This window comes from Nerophis ophidion, linkage group LG10, assembly GCF_033978795.1.
Source record: "Nerophis ophidion isolate RoL-2023_Sa linkage group LG10, RoL_Noph_v1.0, whole genome shotgun sequence".
Lineage (NCBI taxonomy): Eukaryota > Metazoa > Chordata > Actinopteri > Syngnathiformes > Syngnathidae > Nerophis > Nerophis ophidion.
The window spans coordinates 44736147-44760993 of NC_084620.1; the positions used below are offsets into that span (position 1 = coordinate 44736147).

The 24847-nt window shown below is 37.3% G+C and overlaps 1 protein-coding gene across 2 annotated transcripts in view; it reads right to left on the reverse strand.

Annotated features, from left to right (window-relative positions):
• tnk1 (tyrosine kinase, non-receptor, 1) overlaps nt 1–20095 on the reverse strand; it is a 58383-nt gene extending 38288 nt beyond the window's left edge. For both annotated transcript variants that reach the window (XM_061913884.1, XM_061913883.1), the window contains exon 1: nt 19807–20095. The gene's annotated coding sequence lies outside the window, so the exon portion shown is untranslated. The remainder of the gene's footprint in view (nt 1–19806) is intronic.
• Nucleotides 20096–24847: the final 4752 nt, after the last annotated feature.

Consider the following 24847-nt stretch of genomic DNA (forward strand, 5'->3'; position numbering starts at 1 on the left):
CTACTGCCTTGGTCACCATAAAACACCTAGCAAAGAGCTATTATAACTGGCCGAGTCCTTTCGGTGATTCTGTGTTGGTTTTGTGTTTGGGGGGCCGTCATGACATAACATCAACATGTGACGTGGGCAGGAACAGGAAATAAACAATAAAGCTTTAACTATACCATACAGCCAGGATCAATACTCAGGGCCGTAACTCGGACTTGAAAAAAACTGAGGCCAAACAAGAGGCGCTTTGAAAAACTGAAATCATGTTTATCCCAGCATCATATGAATAATATTGCCTCGGTCAATTTCCAGAATAATAGAAATTATAAACTTCGCTATGTTTTCAACTTTGAGCGGGGATCACACTAAAAGTTTGTACATCCACACACACATTCATTGTACAAACATATATATATATATATATATATATATACACACATATATATATACATATATATATATACACACATATATATACATATATATATATACACACACATATATATACATATATATACATATATATACACACACATATATATATATATACACACATATATATACATATATATATACACACATATGTATATATATACATATATATATATATATATATATATATACACATACATATATATATATACACATACATATATATATATATATACATATATATGGGACGGCGTGGCGCAGTGGGGGAGAGTGGCAGTGCGCAACCCGAGCGTCCCTGGTTCAAATCCCACCTAGAACCAACCTCGTCACGTCCGTTGTGTCCTGAGCAAGACACTTCACCCTTGCTCCTGATGGGTGCTGGTTGGCGGCTTGCATGGCAGCTCCCTCCATCAGTGTGTGAATGTGTGTGTGAATGGGTAAATGTGGAAGTAGTGTCAAAGCGCTTTGAGTACCTTGAAGGTAGAAAAGCGCTATACAAGTACAACCCATTTATTTATTTATATATATACATATATATACATACACATATATATATACATATATACACATACACATATATATATACATATATACACACATATATATATATACATACATATATATATACACACATACATATATATATACACATACATATATATACACATATATATATATATACAGATATATATACATATATACATACATATATACATATATATATATACATATATATATATATATATACATATAAATATATACATATGTATATATATATATATATATATATATATATATATATATATATATATATATATATATATATATATATATATATGTATATATATATATATCTGTATATATATATATATATATATATATATTTATATATATATATATATATATATATATACAAATATATAAATATATATATTTATATATATACATATGTATATAAATATATATACTGTGCATTTGCAAGCACATATGCATACATACAGTCACGCATATAATGTTGTTTCGTCAAACATATATTAACGTTGTTCCCCCAGGGAAAATTGGGTAACACACGGCACACTGACAAAGCTTAACCTATTGTGACTATAACAATCTACAAGGTTAATACAGTTTGCTTCTCTTTTTTCCCCTCCATTTATCTGCTTTCTTTCGTATTTCAAGTTATCATTACATATATGTATTGTTGCATTTGAAACAACTGTATTGTTGATAATAATGGTAATTATTGTAATTATTCATTATCAGTAGTGCTATTTCTATTGGTATTTGTATTGCTCCATTTGTAGTATAATAATGTTAATTGTTATTTCTGTGTTAATATTTACTTCACTAACTGCTTCTCTGCTTTCTCTTTTACTATCATATGTGTACATATCGTGTTTGCTGAGGCTGTTCTGTTGTTGTTATTGTTGTGTTTGTTGTTCTTGTCGCTCTGTCTTATTCCCCTCTTTTCCCCGGAATATCATAATGGGTCTTCCTTTTTTTCTGTTTCTATCCCTTCCTACTCCGCCAAATAATAATATACATCCCTTTAATAAAGACAAATACAAAAAAGGCAACAGGAGAAGTATCTCACACTTGTCTTTTGTATAGTAAATCTGTACAGTGAGGATCGATCCCACGACCTTCTGTTTGATTAATGACGCACGCCACGAGAGCTAACTAAAGTCAAAAGGGGGAAATTTGTGACTATATTCTTATCAATAACAGAGCATGATGCATACGCTTGGTCTAAAATGTGATATCAAGTGCCTTGTCATCCAATAATTGACATTTGACCAGAGCTGCAGCTATGGAATATTTTAGCAATCGAGTATTCAATCGAATATTCCGATCGATTAATCGAATTATCGAAGAAATCATATTTTTGCTGAATTTTATTACATTTTTTGTCTTGTTCAGCTTCTCAGGCAAATCATATTGTTGATGTAGATGCCCATATCGGCTGTAGAAATTTACTTTAAAAAAGAGAAGTGTGGGATACTTCTCTTGTTGCCTTATTTGTATTTAGACTTTATTAAATTGATTTATATTATTATTTGGTGCAGCAGAGCCGGAGCAATATTTTTGCTTAATTAAGGTTTAATTATACATGTTAAGATGTGCCCTCAATTATTGTGTTTGGCCTAATTTTCTTTCATTTCTTAAACGCCTGTTTTCATTATTGAAGCCTGACACGCACAACTGAAATGCCTCGGTGGTTGATTGTGCCAACTTTCATCCATCCATCCATTTTTCTACCGCTTGTCCCTTTTGGGGTCGCTGGAGCCTATCTCAGCCGCATTCGGGCTGTAGGCGGGGTATACCCTGGACAAGTCGCCACCTCATCACAGGGCCAACACAGATACACAGACAACATTCACGCTCACGTTCACACACTAGGGCCAATTTAGTGTTGTCAATCAACCTATCCCCAGGTGCATGTCTTTGGAGGTGGGAGGAAGCCGGAGTGCAAATAAAAACAGGTGCGCTCAAAGCCTTATGTGCTGTGACCGCATAAACGAAGTTCTTGTCTCTTGTGCGTTTTTGATGATTATTATACGTTGCCGTGTGAATGGTGGTTTTTCCTGAGCTGTTTTCAACCTGCCAACAATACATAAACAATATAAAAAGAAAAAACACTGAATAATGACAACAACAGTTTTAAATTTTAAGAATGCAATACAGTTCACTGCATTCTTTGCATGTAAAATAGAAATCAATGTTAATTTTTCCATCGTAGCATGTTTGAGATGAAAACACATTAGAGATGTCCGATAATGGCTTTTTTGCCAACATCCGATATTCCGATATTGTCCAACTCCTAATTACCGATTCCGATATCACACGTTTCTGCTCTGTCAAAACTCCCCATAGTAACGTCAAATGTTGAATTGTTCTTTTTTTGCCATGGTGTACTGTTGCGGATGAGTATGGAGTTCTTTGCGTGGATGATGTTTCTTTCGTTGCCTGTGATTGATTTGTAGTCCGAGGCGAAGTCTAGTGCTTGGGTCAGTAGGTCTTGCGTGATGGAAGGGTAAAATTCTTCGATGTCGAAGGAGATAAAGTTGTGCTGTCGTTTGTCTTGGATGTTGTTAAACAATTTGATCACTGCTGCTGTATTTTTCCATTGTTTGAGTGGTGTTTTGTCCTTGATTTTTGTGTTGATCCTGTCCAGGATTATTTTGCTGATTTTTCCTACTTCAGATTTAGTTGGGTTTATTAGTCGGCATGTTGGGTTATTTGCGAAGTTGGGTTTGTGGTCCTTCAATGTGATGAAGGCTTCCTTGTTGGTTGTTGCGTCCAACCTGTCCTCAATATCCAATTCAGTTGCGATCCGTTTGTTTTCCAGGTGGATGTTCTGTAAAGTGCTGGGGGTTGCGCTTTTTTGTATGATTTGGTGATGCTTTGGTCCAGTAAAGTGTTATGTTCTGGTATGTCCATTCTGTAGAAGTTTGTGGTTTTATCGGCGGCTATGATGACAAGAAACGAAAGAAACATCATCCTCCACGCAAAGAACTCCATACTCATCCGCAACAGTACACCATGGCAAAAAAAGAACAATTCAACATTTGACGTTACTATGGGGAGTTTTGACGGAGCAGAAACGTGTGAACTCGTTGGGAGTTTCCTCCTCTCCCAGCTTGCTAGCCTCAATCTGAACCTTGGTATTTACCGTGATGACGGACTGGCAGTGTGCCGCGCCTCACCAAGGAGCACCGAGAATACCAAGAAGCGCATATGCCAAATCTTCAAAGAGAACGGCCTACGGATCACGATTGAAGCCAACAAGCAAACCGTTAACTTCCTCGACGTCACTTTCAACCCGAGAAATAACAGCTACCAACCATTCACGAAACCCAACACAACACTCCAATACGTGCACCATGACAGCAACCACCCACCCAACACCACGAAAAGAATACCTACCGGAATTAGTAAAAGGCTATTGATTCTGTCATCTACCAAAGCTGAATTCGACCAAGCAACCCCCCCCCTGTACCAGAAAGCACTTGATGAAAGCACCCTCACCAACGAACACACGCCAGGAAACCAACCAAAAAAGAGCAGAAAAAGAAACAACATCATCTGGTACAACCCCCCATTCAGCAAAAACGTCTCAACTAATATCGGCCACAAGTTCCTCACTCTGCTCGACAAACACTTTCCCAAAGGCAACAACCTAAGAAAAAAATTAAACAAGAACAACATTAAATTGAGCTACAGCTGTATGAATAACATACAACAAATCATTTCAATTCACAACAAAGCAATTGCAAAAGGATTGCCTGCCCCCAGACTGAAAGACTCCGAAACCAATAAGGAATGTAACTGCCACAGGAAAACTGATTGCCCTCTTAACGGGGGGTGCTTACAAACATCAGTTGTTTACCAAGCAAAAGTAACACGCAAGGACATTAACACATTCAACATGTACGTAGGATTAACCGAAGGAGAATTTAAAGCCATATGGAATAATAACAAGGCCTCCTTTAGAAACCAGACCTTGCGGAATTCTACAGAACTCAGCAAGCACATTTGGAACCTCAAAGACAATAACGTTGAATATTCAATAACATGGAAAATTCTTGCATCCAGCACACCTTACAACAGCGGTAATAAAAGATGCAACCTATGCTTAAAAGAGAAACTGTTTATTATAAATCACCCAGACCTGTCATCCCTCAACAAGCGCAGTGAAATCATATCAGCATGCCGTCACATATGGAAACACCTCCTAGGTAACACATGAGCCAATCACCACGCCCCTACGCCTGCCTGTACCTACCCACTCTGTGCCCTATATAAACCATTGTATGTGAATGCTTCGATTAAAATCTCCTGACGATTGAGTGAACCTCTCATGAAACAGTTCTGTAGAGATGAAGTAGTCTTGTGATTTTTCCCACACATACATATATAATATATATATATATATATATATAAATATATATATATATATATATATATATATATAAATATATATATATATATATATATAAATATATATATATATATATATAAATATATATATATATATATATATATAAATATATATATATATATATATATATATATATATATATATATATATATATATATATATATATATATATATATATATATATATATATATATATATATATATTCATATTTGTTAGGTCAGGAAAAAACACAGAGGGTATTTCATCCTGTTTTTTCCTGACCTAACGAATATTCCGCTCTACCCTGGTATTGAGCACTGTCTTACACTGGGGTCTGCAACCTGTGGATATGTAGTGTTGCCCTAGTGGTTCACTGGAGCTTTTTAAAAAATTTATGAAAATAGGAAAAAATATTTTTGTTTTAATATGGTTTCTGTAGGAAGACAACATGGCACACACCTCCCGAATTGTTAGAAATCACACTGTTTATATTGAGCATGATTCTCTGATGAGAGTATTTGAGGAGCGCAGTTTTATCATAATAATTTTGGCGGCCCTTGAACTCACCGTAGTTTTTTTACATGTATAATTTTCTTCAACGATGCCAGAGAAAGACATATTTTATGCCACTCCTTCTTTGTCTCATTTTGTCCCCGAATTGTTTTATGCCTTTTTTGAATGCACAAAAGTGAACTTTGTTGATGTTATTGACTTGTGTGGAGTATTTTTGTGCTAATTGATGCTATCAGCTGCATTTGGGTGGAAGGCGGTGTACACCCTGGACAAGTCGCCACCTCATCAAAGGGCCAACACGGATAGACAGACAACATTCACAATCACATTCACACACTAGGGCCAATTTAGTGTTCCCAATCAACCTATCTCCAAGTGCATGTTTTTGGCGGTGGGAGGAAGCAGGAGTACCCGGAGGGAACCCACGCAGTCACGGGGAGAACATGCAAACTCCACACAAAAAGATCCCAACCCGGGATTGAACTCAGGACTACTCAGGACCTTCGTATTGTGAGGCACATGCACTAACCCATATTCCACCGTGCTGTCCACTGTTGTTTTGTTTTGCTTATGTTTGCCGAGTCAAATTTCTGTCCCCGTTTATTGTGTTTTTATTGGTCGTCTTCCAAGTAACGAACTTTCCGGTACAATTTATTAAATACTGTTTCACGGAAAGTTTTATCGTTCACAAATACTGCATTTCCGGGGAATAGGACTCCCGTGTGTTAATGTTTTCGTCATGGCAAGCAATAAACCCAGGAAGCGAAGCTTGGGGGCGGTATAGCTCGTTTGGTAGAGTGGCCGTGCACGCAACTTGAGGGTTCCAGGTTCGATCTCCGCTTACGTCATCCTAGTCAATGCCGTTGTGTCCTTGGGCAAGACACTTTACCCACCTGCTCCCAGTGCCACCCACACTGGTTTAAATGTAACTTAGATATTGGGTTTCACTATGTAAAGCACTTTGAATCACTAGAGAAAAAGCGCTGTATAAATATAATTCAGTTCACTTCACTTCAATGACTTTTCCGCAAATGGCGCACTTTTGAAGATGGAAAAATTATTTTTCACCCCATGTAAACGGACTAAGGCACCAAGAATTTATCATGTTGCACCTTTCCTACTTGTCTTCTCCCAGCAGATCATGGTCGAGAAGCGCAGGGGATATTTGTCGGAGGTAACACCCCCCACTTTACCCAGCAGTGGGTCCTTACATTTCCGCTCTTTGGTTGGAAAGACGAGGCCGTTGATTTGTTTCAACTCTTTATTTATGTTTTCCACAAAGCCAAGCGGACATCCACCATGCTATTTCAACTCCTGAACATGCTAGCGCTCCCTCTCCTAACTTGCGCACTCACTTAAACACGTCACGCAACCCACATACCGCCATTCTTAAAGGGGAACACACCGCTTATGGCCATCACCAAGCCACAGATGAAATGATCGAGGCATTGAGTGCAACAGTATTAAATGACACTGAAACTAACTTGGCAAATTCGAAGTTTGTTGGCATTATTTGCCATGAAAGTGTAAATGCGGCGTTTTTTTAACGACTGATGATCTACATACAGGTGAGAATAATCAATTCAATTTGCCATATGCATTTATGCCCTGGCACACGATTATCATAATTTCATGACCAAAGCAAAAAACTTTTTACACTTTTATACTGAAATAAGTACACCGGCAAATTATTAAATGAAAATATAGCAAAAAATACCGGCAGCAGTAAAGTTTAGATCCATGAAGGAAATAAAAAAGTGAATGAATGTTTATAACTGAAAAGCTTTACATATGCATTAAAAATTGTTTTCCTTTGCGTGGCACAGTTGGGAGAGTGGCCGTACCAGCAACCTGAGGGTTCCTGGTTCCACCTTCTACCAACCTCGTCACGTCCGTTATGTCCTTGAGCAAAACACTTCACCCTTGCTCCTGATGGGTCGTGGTTGGAGCCTTGCATGGCAGCTCCCGCCATCAGTGTGTGAGTGTGTGTGAATGGGTGAATGTGGAAATAGTGTCAAAGCGCTTTGAGTACCTTGAAGGTAGAAAAGCGCTATACAAATATAACCCATATTATTTTTCTAATGAATTGAGTAACGTTTATGACAACCTTTTTCCAAAACACAATATAGAATGTCAAATATAACAGGATAATGCATACATTTATCATTTGTTTTCAAAACGGTTCCAAAAAAGTGGAACCCCAAAAATGTACTGTGGGATCCCATTTTTATGACTTTGAAAATTCCTAGCGACAACACTGAGTGATGATTGTGCCACACAGTACCTCATTGCTAACAAGGGTGATTCCATTCTGATGACAGATGTGTTGCATCTTTACAGTTGTATTCTACACCTAATCCACTAGATTCTTGCCTGGGCATGCACGCCTTCTCCTGTTGAGTATAAAATGTGTAGTACTTGGCACTAGTGCTCAGACTGGCTCTGACTAATTTAAGTCTATGAGCATAAACTGATGACGCCTGGATATAACTCCATCACAGTCAGGTATTTCTCGATGATACATGACTTGTATATTTAGACTTCAAGTGAAAATTCTGAGTGCCTCAACCGTGCTATGAGGGAAATAATAATGTTTTTCATTTCAGAAAGAGAGGTAAGTTAGACTTGGAGTCAGTTAGCATACTCTGTTTACCTAACTTTCTCGCTAGGAGGTTTTCTTGAACAAACTGTGATGTTTTATGTCTCCTCCCTCCTGATAAACATGAAGGAAGCTGTCAGACATGATGTCTATGTTCCTGCGTAACCCAATAGATGTCCAAACAGAATTATTCCTGTAGCTTCATGTCGGGAGAGGATTCTGAGGTCATGGTTAGTTAGATATACTATCATTATACAAGATTGCTAAGAAAATTATATGTTGTTGGTCAATAAAAACTATATATTTTTGATTTCAGAGATTTAATATTAATCAGATTTTTTGGGATGAAAAAACATTTAAAAAAGAAAAATATTTTTGCATTTTCATTATCGTAAATATAACTAAAACCTGTGCTACATTCTGCTGAAAACCGTAGCATCCCCGAAACTGATTCTTATGTCCAGTGTGAAGGACGTTAAATTAAACAATTAGTCAAACAAAGAGTGAAGTGGTTAGAAAAAATATCTTGTTAGCAAAAAAAAACATTTTATTTATTTATCTCAATTTCATGCAGGCATTTGCTGCAGTGATGTCGTCTCGGCGAAAAATAGAATTTTCTTGCCAGGAGAACATGTTGCTATGGCTGTCAATCTGATATGTCCATAATGTGGCCTTTATTTTTCATTTTTGCTCGCAAACAAGTGAACTGTAGCCAAGTTCCCCCGCTACGGCACGGTCATAAAGGACGCGTGTTAAAAAAACAGTATGTATGTGTGTATATATATATATATTTATAAATATATACACACATAGATACATTATATATACCAGTGGTTCTCAACCTTTTTTCAGTGATGTACCCCCTCGGAACATTTTTTTAATTCAAGTACCCCCTAATCAGAGGAAAGCATTTTTGGTTGAAAAAAAAGAGATAAATTAGTAAAATACAGCACTATGCCATTAGTTTCTCATTCATTAAATTGTATAACAGTGCAAAATATTGCTCATTTGTAGTGGTCTTTCTTGAACTATTTGGAAAAAAATATACAAAAATAACTAAAAACTTGTTTAAATATAAACAAGTGATTCAACTATAAATAAAGATTTCTACACATAGAAGTAATCATCAACTTAAAGTGCCCCCTTTGGGGATTGTAATAGAGATCATCTGGATTCATGAACTTAATTCTAAACATTTGTCCACAAAAAAATAAATCTTTAAAATCAATATTTATGGAACATGTCCACAAACAATCTAGCTATCAACACTGAATATTGCATTGTTGAATTTTTTTTTTTTTCAGTTTATGAACTTACATTCATATTTTGTTGAAGTATTGTTCATTAAATATATTTATAAAGGATTTTTGAATTGTTGCTATTTGTAGAATATTTTAAAAAAAAATTCACATACCCATTGGCATATCTTCCAGTACCCCTAGGTGTACGCATACCCCCATTTGAGAACCACTTATATATACTAAATGGGGTGCAACAATTAATCGATGTTACACTAGATCGATTTATATTCCTAAATTTCAAGTATATCGATGTGTGCTCGGCAAGTTTGCCTTCAATAAGATAGGTATCAATCTAAGATCGATTTAAAAGGGAAAATGATTGATTTTTATCGATAATAGAAAAAGGAAAACATTGGATTGAAGAACTGCTGACTTTATATGACGTTTAACACTTTAAAAATACGGATATTAGACATTGAGTCTATTTCGCCTACCTATGAGGTCATCAAAACAAAAATGGCAAAAAACTACGGTGGCTTAGAAAGGTCACAACAAACACTACAAGGTAACATCATTAATTACGACACAACAATGTTCAGCTGCAGCACGATTGCCAAAGCCTCAACAGCAACAAACGACACAACGCAAAAGACGCAACTGACAAAACAGTAGTGATGCTGGAGCAAGCTACGACGGCGTACAGACTTCCGGAACACAACATGAAGTGTGACACATAACACGCAACCAAATAGAAGTCATTTTATCACAAACTAATAAATAGAAGAGATGGATGAAGAAGCAAGTCTACTCTTAAAATGTTGCTAACTGTACTTTTGTTGAAATTTGCTCGAATGTTTAAAATGTGAGAAAAAATAGTTTCCTTTTGTTAATTTCATTCTTATGTGTTGGTTGCACTTTATTCAGATAAGATTTGAATGGCCATTAATTGTTGTTTACTTGCTTGTTTGTATCCATACTTCATTTATACCTAATTCCCTTACAAGTAATAACAGGAATACAGGAAACTTCACCTGTGTCCAGTATTTATCTCACAGTCACACTGATTGATTTTTTTTTGCTAAAAAGTTACTAAATGGATTTCAACAAATCGTTCTCAGAAAACTAAATTGTTCCTGAATCTTATCGTCAACAACAAATATGGAATCCAATTGTCAACGATATTGACTTTGTGGAAATGGTGGAAGTTTGAAAAATGGCCAATTCATTTGGAATGGGAAACATGTCCCGACAAACCGGGAATTTCAGTATTTTTGATTCAATAAATAAAGGGTTTGTATGTTCTCTATATCCAACATTATGTATTATTCTAACTGATCTTTTTTGTAACACAGTTAATGAATTAAGTATTTTTGTCGGTGTTTCCCCATATTTCTGCACAATCACTCAGATATGGTGACACGAGCGAGCAGAAGAGAATATGGAGTGATTTTTGGAGTTTTCCATCCATCTGACGTCTAATCACATGGTTGTAACCCAGCTTTTGGCTGGCCACCGAGTTTAGCTGGGATAGACTCCAACATTCATGAATACAGTATATTCAGAACGTTTCCACATTTTCTGCATTGTTTCTGCATTTTCAACGCATGAATCAATGATCACATTTCTTAAATCTTACACTTTTTGTATAACAGGATTTGATTCCAAATTAGTACTTACATTTACAACATGTACACACTTTTAATGAAAAATACAGAAAAAAATAGTTTTCTTGTATATTTTTTTCAATGTCATATTTTGGTACATACTTTTAAATAAAAAGGCAACTTTTATTTACTATTATACTGGTACTTTCGACGTATGCAATGATGCTGGCATTAAATGTTGGTAACTTCAGTCCAACATTATTTTTCTGTATTAAATGTTTTTTTTTCCTAATTTTTTTTTTTTAATTCTCAATCATAAAAAAAAAACAATGGCAATAGGTGGCTAAAATGGAGGTAACGGAAATTCAATCTATTCCGCATATGAAGCCCTTTAAAAACCTTGATCAACGTTTTATAAGTGTGTAATGTAGTTAGGGCTGGGCGATGTATTGATATACACAATATATCGTGGTTTTGTCTCTGTGCGATATAGAAAATGAATATATTGTGATATTCGAGTATATGTTCTCACGAAGTTGCTTTTAACTGCGGGCATTACATAACAGGCTCTTCTTGCTCTTTCCTGTCTCTCCTTCTCACAGACAGCAAGCGCACCTTCTTACACACGTCACATACGTATACGCCCTCGTGGAGCAGAAAGGTAGCAGCATGTTAGCTGTGATGCTAGCAGAGCCGTGCGAGTTGGGATGCGAGAGAAAGAAGGTGCGAATGAAGTAAGAACTAATTCCCAAGAAAAACAGCAGAGGGTCCATCGTCTGGCGGTGGTTTGGCTTCAAGTGGGTATATGTCGAACAGACAACCGTAATTTGTCAAGTGTGGGCCAAAAGCGTTGCTACAAAAAGTAGCATTACTGCTAATATGTAGCATGATTGGAAAAGTCACATGCTAGAGAATAAAGAGTGCTTACTCCGCATTTCAACATCTCCGTTCGGTGCCAGACGCCCACACCATCAAAATGCCGAGGCAAACATTTCCAGATCAACACCGTATGAAAAAAATAGTCAACAACAGAATTTAATAACGTCTGTAGTAACCTGCCACATAGAAAAGGACGAACACTATTTGATTTCCTATAATGAAGCTCTTTTTTTTTTTTACACTTAAAATGTCTGACAATCTTGCACATTCTGTTTTAGAAATTACATGAACGTTTGTGCCATTGCTTAATAACTGTTTAATAAATACAGTTTTGGTCAATTGACTTAGTTGTGATTTCCTTCTCTGAATGAAAGTTTAAAATGAGCATATATTAATGCAGTATAAACAACAATGTTTTAATGTAGACACATAGAATCATCATACTGCTGTGATTATATGTATCAAGTGTTAATTCAAGGCCAAGGCAAAATATCGAGATATATATCGTGTATCGCGACATGGCCTAAACATATCGAGATATTAAAAAAAGGCCATATCGCCCAGCCCTAAGTTTAGTAACAAGCACTGTCATAATAACTTGCATAGGTGGGTAATAACGCGCTACATTTACTCCGTTACATCTACTTGAGTAACTTTTGGGATAAATTGTACTTCTAAGAGTAGTTTTAATGCAACATACTTTTACTTTTACTTGAGTATATGTATAGAGATGAAACGCTAATTTTACTCCGCTCCATTTATCTACATTCAGCTCGCTACTGGCTACTGATTTTTATCGATCTGTTAATGCACGCTTTGTTTGTTTTGGTTTGTCAGACCGACCTTCAAAGTAGGATCTATCACATGCCTGCGTTTCACCAATCAAATGCAGTCACTGGTGACGTTTGAGTCCGTTTCACCAATCAAATGCAGTCACTGGTGACGTTTGACTCCGTTTCACCAATCAAACAGAGCCAGGCGGTCACATGACTAACTGCCTATTTTAAAAAAATTTTTTTTTATCAACCTTTATTTATAAATTTCAACATTTACAAACATCCATCCATCCGTCCATCTTCTTCCGCTTATCCGAGGTCGGGTCGCAGGGGCAACAGCCTAAGCAGGGAAACCCAGACTTCCCTCTCCCCAGCCACTTCGTCTAGCTCTTCCCGGGGGATCCCGAGGCGTTCCCAGGCCAGCCGGGAGACATAGTCTTCCCAACGTGTCCTGCGTCTTCTCCGTGGCCTCCTACCGGTTGGACGTGCCCTAAACACCTCCCTAGGGAGGCGTTCGGGTGGAATCCTGACCAGATGCCCGAAACACCTCATCTGGCTCCTCTCGATGGGAAGGAGCAGCGACTTTACTTTGAGTTCCTCCCGGATGGCAGAGCTTCTCACCCTATCTCTAAGGGAGAGCCCCGCCACACGGCGGAGGAAACCCATTTCGGCCGCTTGTACACGTGATCTTATCCTTTCGCTCATGACCATAGGTGAGGATGGGAACGTAGATCGACCGGTAAATTGAGAGCTTTGCCTTGCGGCTCAGCTCCTTCTTCACCACAACGGATCGGTACAACGTCCGCATTACTGAAGACGCCGCACCGATCCGCCTGTCGATCTCACGATCCACCCTTCCCTCACTTGTGAACAAGACTCCTAGGTACTTGAACTCTTCCACTTGGGGCAGGGTCTCCTCCCCAACCCGGAGATGGCATTCCACCCTTTTCTGGGCGTTTACAAACAGTTGAAAATAATAATCAAAGTAAGTACAAAAACAGTACAAAACAGTATAAAACCGTACAAAACAGCGCCAGGGTGTTGTAAATTCAAAGTAACTAAAATAGAATGCAAAATATATATATATATATATATATATATATATATATATATATATATTATATATATATATATATATATATATATATATATATATATATATATCAGGGGTGCAACGGTACGTGTATTTGTATTGAACCGATTCGGTACGGGGTTTCGGTTCGGTTCGGAGGTGTACCGAACGACACGGACATATTAAGTAGTGCACATTTGGTAAACAATGCACACCGGTGCAACAGATCAACATTGATCCGTGATCCGTTCGGATCAATATCTTCGGTTCGGCACACACGTGATCCGCAGTCTGATTTATAAAAAAAAAAAAAAAAAAGAAAGTTGTTCGCACAGCGTGGTAAAGGCGAGTGGAGTAACGGAGGAAGTTAAACAACCCGTGCCCTTTAATCGGTGTGTTTATAGGTGCAGACTCCATTGTGCAAAACGAGGGTTTTAAACACATGCTGAAGGTGCGTCAGCCACATTACGACATCCCGTCGCGCACCAACTTCAACGATAAGATTGTGCCAGATTTTTATGAGCAAGAGAAGAAAAAAGTTGTGGACGAACTATCCCGAGCGTCATCTGTTGCGCTCACGACAGAAGGGTGGAGGTCGAGGGGAACTATGTGACCATAAGCGCTCATTTCATCACAGCAGAGTGGGAGATGAGAAGACACGCCCCCTCTACGAGAGTCACCTTGTGCAGGTACTGACACAAACAGTGGAGGAAAGAAGAAATCCCTTTTTATGTGGCACTGTTTTTCATTAATTATGTTAAAAAGAAGATATTATGCCTTGTGCACTTGAACTAAATTTTATACATTTTAATTTAATATTTTAAAAGTGTTACAAAACAAAACGGCAAAATTTCTGTTTATTTTTATTGTCTTTTTTTTTTTTTGCTGATCCGAAAAAAATTATCCAATCCGTGAGTTTTTTGATCCGTTGCACCCCCTACGAGGCACCATGAAATGATTTACGTGGACCCCGAATTAAAACAGGTTGAAATACTTATTGGGGCGTTACCATTTAGTGGTCAATTGTACGGAATATGTACTGTACTGTGCAATCTACTAATAAAAGTTTCAATCAATCAAAAAGACAACAACACACGGCATGCTAGCAGCGACTGGGCTATGATAGACTGACCATACCTCCTCTTTTCACCGGACATGTCCTCTTTTGCGGGGCTGTCCGGGTGGAGTTTCTTAAATGCCTCAAATGTCCGGCATTTGAAGTTAGGGTTGCGTGTATTTTCAATGTACATTCAAGGTTAAGAAGGGGATCAAAACAAGACAATTTGTGCACACAGCAGCATTCGTGAGGGCGGGGCAGAGACAGACAGAGCGAGAGAGTTATGATAAAAATGTATGCGTCGCCAGGCTCTGATTTAATTTTTTAATATCTATAACAGGGGTGTCAAAAGTGTGCCCCGGAGGCCATTTGCGGCACACACCTAGTGTTTTAAAGGCCCATGGCCCATTCTAAAAAATGCTATTAAAATAAACAAAATCATAAACAAAAGTGAAATAAAAAAGCTTAAAGGCTAAATGTAATTTAGAAAAAGTTGCAACGTTGTCTAATTAAACAAAGCTGTTTTTTTATTTCAAACTCTCATTGCTCAAAACATAATATTGAATCAAAATCAATGTTATTATGAATTATTGACCTATCCAAGTTTCCGATTACTTCACATCAAAATATTTTTGGTGGAAGATTTAGCAAATTTGTCTAATAAATAATCCAAAAATGTATATTTTGTTTTTTTCTTACTGTACCGCAAATTAACCGAACCGTGACCTCTGAACCGAGGTACGTACCGAACCGAAATGTTTGTGTACCGTTACACCCGTAATGTACATATATATACATATACATACATATATATATATATATATATATATATATATATATATATATATATATATATATATACATATACATATATACACATATATATATATATATATATATATATATATATAAAATAAACTAAGTGCAAAACCATAGGCTCACTCAATCTCAGTAAATAGCTTAAATTTGGAACACAGAATCATTGTTTTCACAGCTTTTTAGTTGTTAGAGGTAGAGTGTTTTAATGTAGAGTTCTAAATTTTTCTCAAAGGCACAAAAAACAGGTCGGGTATTGAGAAACGTACATTTATGAATATAAAACTTAGCCAATAGTATAATGAGGTTGCAGAGGTAAAATTAATTTTCAAATTTTATTTCAATACAGTGTAAAACTGAATATATATTATTTAATATATATTGTTGTTTTAATTGCTTAAGAGATATTCCTGGCTCTGAATTTGTTCATTGCTATTTTTATGTTTTTGTGCATTAGTTGTTGCCGTCATCATTAAACGAACAGGTTACTCAACAGTTACTCAGTACTTGAGTAGTTTTTTCACAACATACTTTTTACTTTTACTCAAGTAAATATTTGGGTGGTATTACTCCTTACTTTTATTTGAGTAATATATCTCTAAAGTAACAGTACTCTTACTTGAGTACAATTTCTGGCTACTCTACACACCTCTGATAACATGTAATAATATGGGACGGCGTTGCAAACTTGGTAGAGTGGCTGTGTGAGTAACCCTTGCTCCTGATGGGTCGTAGTTGGGCCTTGAAACGAAGCTCCCGCCATAACTGCTTAAATGTGTATGTGTGTGAATGGGTGAATGTGGAAATAGTGTCAAAGCGCTTTGAGTACCTTGAAGGTAGAAAACCGCTATACAAGTATAACCCAGCCCTGCGATGAGATGGTGACTTGTCCAGGGTGTACGCCGCCTTCTGCCCGATTGTAGCTGAGATAGGCACCAGTGCCCCCCGCGACCCCAAAAGTAATAAGCGGTAGAAATGGATGGATGGAAGTATAACCCATTTAACGTTTAATATTTACCTTCTTTTGGTCATGTTAAGCATTGCCGGTACATTTATTTTTGGCGGCACACACAAGGTTCGCCATTTCCTTCAAAAACAAGACTACTAACCATGACAGACCTTGGGAGAGCCAACAACCACTACTTTGGAACAAATGATTATCCGCAATCTTATATTTTTGACTCTGAATATACGAAGGATGAGCAACAAGTTTTAGAAGCTGAGTGATATTCAGATCCGTCTCTAAGCATCTAGCACTAGTGCCAAACAATAGAGATGTCCGATATTATTGGCATGCCGGTATTATCGGCCGATAAATGCTTTAAAATGCAATATTGGAAATTATTGGTATCGGTTTCAAAAAGTTAAATATATTACTTTTTAAAACGCTGCTGTGTACACGGATGTTAGATGAAGTAGAGAGCGCCAATAAACCTTAAAGGCACTGCCTTTGGGTGCCGGCCAAATCACATTACTGCAGCCTTTTTTAGATGAAAATAGCACTTTAGATCCATTTCAGTCTGGATACAAAGCTTTGCACAGTACTGAATCTGCACTTTTAAAGGTTTTTAATGACTTTCTTTTAATGTCTGATTCTGGCAGCTCTGCCATTTTAGTGCTTTTAGATCTTACAGCTGCCTTTTACACAGTCAACCACACAATTCTTTTAGACCGCCTGAGAGACTGTGTGGGTGTCAGGGGGACTGCGATAGAGTGGTTCAGATCCAACCTGTCAGAAAGGTCCTTCTTTGTCAGGCTGGGGGACGCCACCTCTTCTTCTGCTCCGCTTTACTGTGGTGTCCACCAGGGATCTATTCTAGGCCCCATCCTGTTCGCTCTATATCTCCTCCCTCTTGGAGATATTTTTAAGAAACATGGAGTGTTTTATCACTTTTATGCAGATGACTGCCAAATTTATATGCCGATTTCCAAAAGCCACGGCCCCCTGACACCCCTTCTTAACTGTCTATGCGACGTCAAGGCTTGGTTAGCCCAGAATTTTTTAATAATGAATGAGGGAAAAACGGAAATTTTAGTTTTTGGTCCGGCCCTCACTGACTTGGGACCATTGCAAAATGATGTGCGTCCCAAAGTCACCAGCCTTGGCGTCACTATAGACAGCGATTTTAAACTAGACAAACAAGTCAATGGCGTTTTAAAATTGTGTTTTTATCACCTTCATCTTTTAGTAAAGGTTAAACCGTTTTTATCCTTTAACCTTTTTGAACAAGTCGTGCATGCTTTTATTTCAAGTCGCCTGGACTACTGCAATGCACTTTATGCTGGCATTAGCAAAAAAGCTCTCTCCCGGTTGCAGTTAGTCCAGAACGCGGCAGCACGACTTTTAACAGGGGCCAGGAAACGCCAGCTTATAACCCCAATTCTTCAGAGTTTGCACTGGCTCCCTGTTCATTTTAGAATTGATTTTAAAACATTGCTGTTTTTTTTTAAATCTTTACATGGACTGGCACCTCAATATATCTCGGACCTCATCCAAATTTACATTCCTGCGCACGCTCTGAGGTCTGAGAGCCAGTTCCAGCTCGTGGTGCCCAAGACCAGACTTAAGACCAGGGGAGACAGGGCCTTCTCTGTGGTCGGCCCTAAGCTCTGGAACGCTCTGCCGCTCCATGTTCAAACTGCTTCCACAGTGGAGTGTTTTAAGTCTCGTCTTAAGACCCACTTTTATTCTTTGGCTATGTGAGTTGTGTGGTCCTCTGTCCTCTGTTGTCCTCTGTGTTTATTATACACTTTGATTTCTATTTTACTGTTTTAATTGATTTTACCCTTAAAAATAGTTTTTAATCATATTTTTTTTTATATTGTTTTTATTGGTTTTATATTTATTTATTTTTTGTTTTTATTCAGTCATTGGTGGAGCATAATGTTTTTTTGTTTTTTTTAATATTGTTTTTAACATGGCTGTGCAGCACTTTGGAAACGTTATTGTTATTTCAATGTGCTATATAAATAAAGTGGATTGGATTGGCTTTTCGCACACACAAGTGAATGTAATGCATACTTGATCACCAGCCATACAGGTCACACTGAGGGTGGCTGTATAAACAACTATAATACTGTTACAAATATGCGCTACACTGTGAACCCACAACAAACAAGAATGACAAACACATTTCAGGAGAACATCCACACCGTAACACAACATAAACACAACAGAACAAATACCCAGAACCCCTTGCAGCACTAACTCTTCCGGAACGCTACAATATATGAGCGTTGGGTTATGACCGAAAGGACAAGATCACGGGTACAAGCAGCCGAAACGAGCTTCCTCCGGCTCTCCCTTAGAGATAGGGTGAGAAGCTCTGTTATCCGGGATGAGCTCAAAGTAAAGCCGCTGCTCTTCCACATCGAGAGGAGCCAGATGAGGTGGTTCGGACATCTGGTCAGGATGCCACCCAAACGTCTCCTTAGGGAGGTGTTTCGGGCACGTCCGACCGGTAGGAGTACACGGGGAAGACCCAGGACACGTTGGGAAGACTATGTCTCCTGGCTGGCCTGGGAACGCCTCGGGATCCCCCGGGAGGGGCTCAACAAAGTGGCTGGGGAGGGGGAAGTCTGGGATTGCCTGCTTAGGCTGCTGCCCCCGTGATCTGACCTCGGATAAGTGGAAGAAGATGGATGGATGTGTTTCAATTAGCCATAACCTAAATTAATCAGTTAAATTATTGTAAAAATACTTTTGAAAAATTATATTGTGTAGGGATTAAAACAATACGCATATTTCCAGGAAAATATATTCAGCTATTATTGACACTGGTTCTATTTGACAAAATTCGTGACATTGATAACAATCGCAATTAGTGTAGCTAGGCTAACGTCTTACCAAACAAAGTGGGGCTAAACAACAAAAAGTTTTACAACATTGGCTTACTTATAAACTTACCTTTCATCCAAAGGTATGTGACCTGCGAGCTGTCGACAACGAGTTATCAACCAAACACGCCCTGTGACAACCGAACCATGACTGCAGGAAAGGTCCACGCCATACGTACTGGCAGGCCTGCCACTTCCGGACTCACGGAACTCTTCTCTAAGTCTTCTGATAGCACGAAAAACACTGACTTCCCCAGTGAATAATTGTTACCAAAGTAATTATCTTCCAACTCCGAGCTAGCAACAACAAGTGAATTTCAAAGGAGAATCTACCTGTGGACGAGTGTTTTTTTTTTTTTTCGACCCCGCCCATTTTGGCAACAAGCCACGCCTTTTCTTGTCGTAATTACCATAACTTCTTCCAATCATAAAACACCTCCGTTTGAAAAATAAATCAACTTTTTTATTTAACTCATTCCTTTCCACAAACCCCTGATATATGGGGGAAAAAAGTTAACTTTTCAAATCTAAATATATATATATATATATATATATATATATATATATATATATATATATATATATATATATATATATATATATGCACAAGTACATAAATAACATATATACATTTATATAATATCATACATTGGGTGTAATTAGGTATTGTATTGTTTGAAATATTTTTAAGTTCGAAAAATTTAAACTATGAAATACTGTAAATTATTGGTGTAAAATGATGTATCACGACAATATACTAGTGATAATAGCATGTAGAAAAAATATCCCCCACGTGAATAAAATATTATTCAAAAATGTCATATTATTGGTTTTAGCAATTCAATAAGCATTTTAAATGAATGTTAATTATTGTATTAAATATTTAAATACTTAAAAATATGTGAAGGTATAAAAAAAACAATACGATGTACTGTTATGCACAGCACATTATTTTTTATTCATATATTTTATTTTAACTCTTGTTCAGTTACTCACAATAGGGTTTCCATCCATCCATCCATTTTCTACCGCTTGTCCCTTTGGAGGGGGGGGGGGGGGGCGCTGTTGCCTATCTCAGCTACAACCGGGCGGAAGGCGGAGTACACCCTGGACAAGTTACCACCTCATCACACGACAATAAGGTTTTTTAATTTTTATCTTATTGTTTACTATATTTCATCAGGATTTTATATTCCTATTTCAAAAGATTTAATGTTATTTTACATGTAATTCCAGAGCTTATACTTCCAAACGATTTGCACATATAATAAACAATACGAATGAAAGTAAAAATTTGGATCATTCATCTAATAGTTCTAAAAATATAAAGATTATACACAAGTACATTGTTTTTTCCGTTACTAATTATTTATGTAATATTATTACTATTGTATTGGATTGTAATATCAGATCACTATCATTTGAAAATACACAAAACGTATTTATGTTCTATAAATCGTTAAATACTTTCTATCGTGACTCATTACAAAATGTTTATATATAACTTCTGGTTCCTTTGTTCTCATCTGATTTGAAATATATATTGTTTGAATCTTGAATGTCTTGAGTGGGTTTCTCCCACTCCACACTTACTGTTGCATGGCAGGTTTAACAGGATTGTTGTTCCTGTTTGTGACGTCTCTGTTTCTGATGCAAATGCACAGAGGCGCTACAGCAGTGCCTGCCTGCACTTTGCACTTCCTGGTACAGTTACTCCTCCTTTGCTGAGCTCGGATTAGTCACCAAACAATCCGCTTCAGTTCATCTGTCACCTTCCTTCCAGCAGTGTGGGAATTTTGAGTGGGTGAGGATGCAGTGGGGTTTTCTGTTGTTCTGCACACTGAGAAATATGATAGTCTTTGTATAATTTTGACATGATACTAGTGCCACAGGTCTGGGTGGGATTGTATTTTTAAGTATAAACTTGCTCAATGTTCATTCTAATAGATTGATTTCATTTGTTATCAAGTGTATGTTTAGTTTCTCGTATTCAGACAAGTTTGTTAGTCATGATAGATTAATTTAGTTTTACCTTAGGTGAAAGTAAAATCAATCGACTAGTATACACTGTTGCCCGTGACCAGTCTTCCCCCCAGGGAATGAAACACAATGGTCAATCCCAAATTCTTTTGGATGGCATATATGTTAAGTAAAAAGGACCCCAGAGACAGAATGGTACTTGGCCAAGTTTTGGAGACCAGGTCTCACAACGGGACAATAGTGTTTGTTTTTTTACATTGCCTCTTAGAGTGATCTTAGGCCACATTGTATATTGTGTATATTGTGTTGTTTCTGTATATTGTGTGGTTTATTGTTTTTTTTAAATGCAAAGCACCTCAGGGAAGCAATCTAAATTCTGTTGAACCTGTACCTGTACATGCACAATGACTATAAAGATCCTTCAGCATCAGCAAGAAGAGGTCTAAATTCAAACAAAAAGAATCAGCTTCTGTATAGCGAAAACAGCCCCTGTCGCCCAAAAAGAAGTACGGCTGCTTCTTCAAAAGAGATAAGAAACTGGCCAAAACAGCTCTGTAAGCCGAGATACAGCAGCCCTTTAGACAAAACAAAGAGTTTTCCAGTGGACATAAGATAAAGGCAAGGAGGTCATGAGAAGACACACTACATGGGGATAACTAGCTGTTTAAACATGACTATGGATTAAAAAAGAACACTTAAAAATATATATTTCTCACAACACCTAACTAACTTGTCCAAATAATAGAAACAAAACATATACTACACAATATAGTATTTAGCTATTGTTAATTATTTATCCTGTTTTACATCTAAAACATTATTAACACAGTGTCTTTTTATTGCAGTAGTACAACTCTTTGATAAAATCATATAGAATTAAGACTTCTGTGATGTTCATTTTTTAGTTTAATTTTGAAGAACAAAAGCAGAAATCAGACTTGACAAAAAACTAATTGCAACTTGTAGTATTAATCAATAACATACATTGTGGTAGTCATTAACAGTTTCATTATTAGATCAAGCAGAGTGAGAAAATTATGGAATCACTCAGTTCTGAGAAAAGTATATGGTACCACCCTGCAAATGTTAATTTCCAAAGCTTACACTTGCATCACAATAGATCTGTTCACTAGTCTGCAGTTAAAAAGGGTGTCCACACCTTGGAGAGCTGTTGCACAAGGTGGATTAGTGTGAATCGTGGCTCCAACACAAGGGATGTCACTTGAAACAAAGGAGAGAATGATCAAAATTTTTCAAAATGGTACATCATCACTCCATGTTGAAAAAGATGTGTATTGTTCACAGTCAGCTGTGTCTAAAATCTGGGCCAAGTACCAACAATTTAGGAAGGTTGTCAATGGCAAGCCTCATGGTAGACCCAAAAAATCATGAAAGAGTCAAGACAGAAAACTTCAAGCAATATGTCTTGAAAACAGAAAATGCACAGCAAAAAAAAGAAATTAAGAACAAATATGAAGAAACTGGAATCACCGTCTGTGACGGAACTGTGAGAAAAAGTGCCTAAAAGGAAATTGGATTTACATCAAGGAAAGCTGAAAGAAAGCTGTCATGAACTACTAAACAGGAAAAAAAACTACTTACCATGGGCTAAGGAAAAGCAATGGTGGACTAGGGATGAAGAAATGAATCGCAAATTTGATCCATTAAGATTGCATTCCCCAGGTTATGGAAACCTGGGGAATGGCTGCTATTACGTCTTCAATAAATGCACAGGTTTACATCGGCATTTCGGACACTTATTTTATTAATAATGATTTTAAAGACGATCATGCATCCTGATATCGAGCAAACACTGTAAAAAGTTTATTTGAAGACAGATATGCTTCACGGTGGCAGAGGGGTTAGTGCGTCTGCCTCACAATACGAAGTTCCTGCAGTCCTGGGTTCAAATCCAGGCTCGGGATCTTTCTGTGTGGAGTTTGCATGTTCTCCCCGTGAATGCGTGGGTTCCCTCCGGGTACTCCGGCTTCCTCCCACTTCCAAAGACATGCACCTGGGGATAGGTTGATTGGCAACACTAAATTGGCCCTAGTGTGTGAATGTGAGTGTGAATGTTGTCTGTCTATCTGTGTTGGCCCTGCGATGAGGTGGCGACTTGTCCAGGGTGTACCCTGCCTTTCGCTCGATTGTAGCTGAGATAGGCGCCAGCGCCCCCCGCGACCCCGAAAGGGAATAAGCGGTAGAAAATGGATGGATGGATGGATGAAGACAGATACATCAGGTCAATGTCAGGGCCTGCAAATAGACCGGATCTCAATCGAACTGAAAGTCTGTGGTGGAAATTGAAGAAGGGGGTCCATGGCAAAACTGAAACCTGCAAAGCTGATCTGACAACCGCAATCAGGAAAAGTTTGATGTAGAGCACTGATGTACTCCATGCTCCAGAAACTGCAAGCTGAAATAAAAACCAGCAATGGAGCAACAAAGTACTAGTTAGTGGTTTGTGGTAATGTTTTTTGTTTGTTTGCTTTTCAGAATGGAGTGATTACACCATTCCATATTTTATCACTGTGTTTAATCTAGAAATTAATATTGTTACTGACCACCCCAATTTATATTCTTGGTTTCTAGTGTTTCTTAAAGTTTTGAAATTACAGTAGTTTAGTGTCACGTCGGTCGCCTGGTTTTTATTTTTTTTTATTTTTACAGAATTAGACAACTAAATGAACATCTTCCAACATTGTTGGCCAGGTCATCAAACGTCATTCACCGGCGACAATGTTATGATACAATCATAGCTGTACTTTTTGGGCTTAAAATGATCAATTAAATCTTGGAAAATGATTGAAAATACAAAAGCCCTTGAATTGATTTTGTCATTGCAGAAATTTTAAGTGATTTGTATGAGCCTTTTTTGTCTGTTTGAATTTTGTATCTTATCCTATTTAAAAAAAAAAACATTATTCATTGTGTTTTTTATATTCTATATGTATTTGCTTTAGTTTTCTTTAATTTTTGGGAAAGACGGTATTTGCTCAACCTGATGTATGCTTGAAATTGTTGAGAGTTTTTGAAAGTGCCTTGGTTTTTATGTACATTGAGAATATAAGTTTGTGTGTACATTGTTCAACTAAAAATAAACAAATACAAAAAAAAGAAAAAGCTGTCCT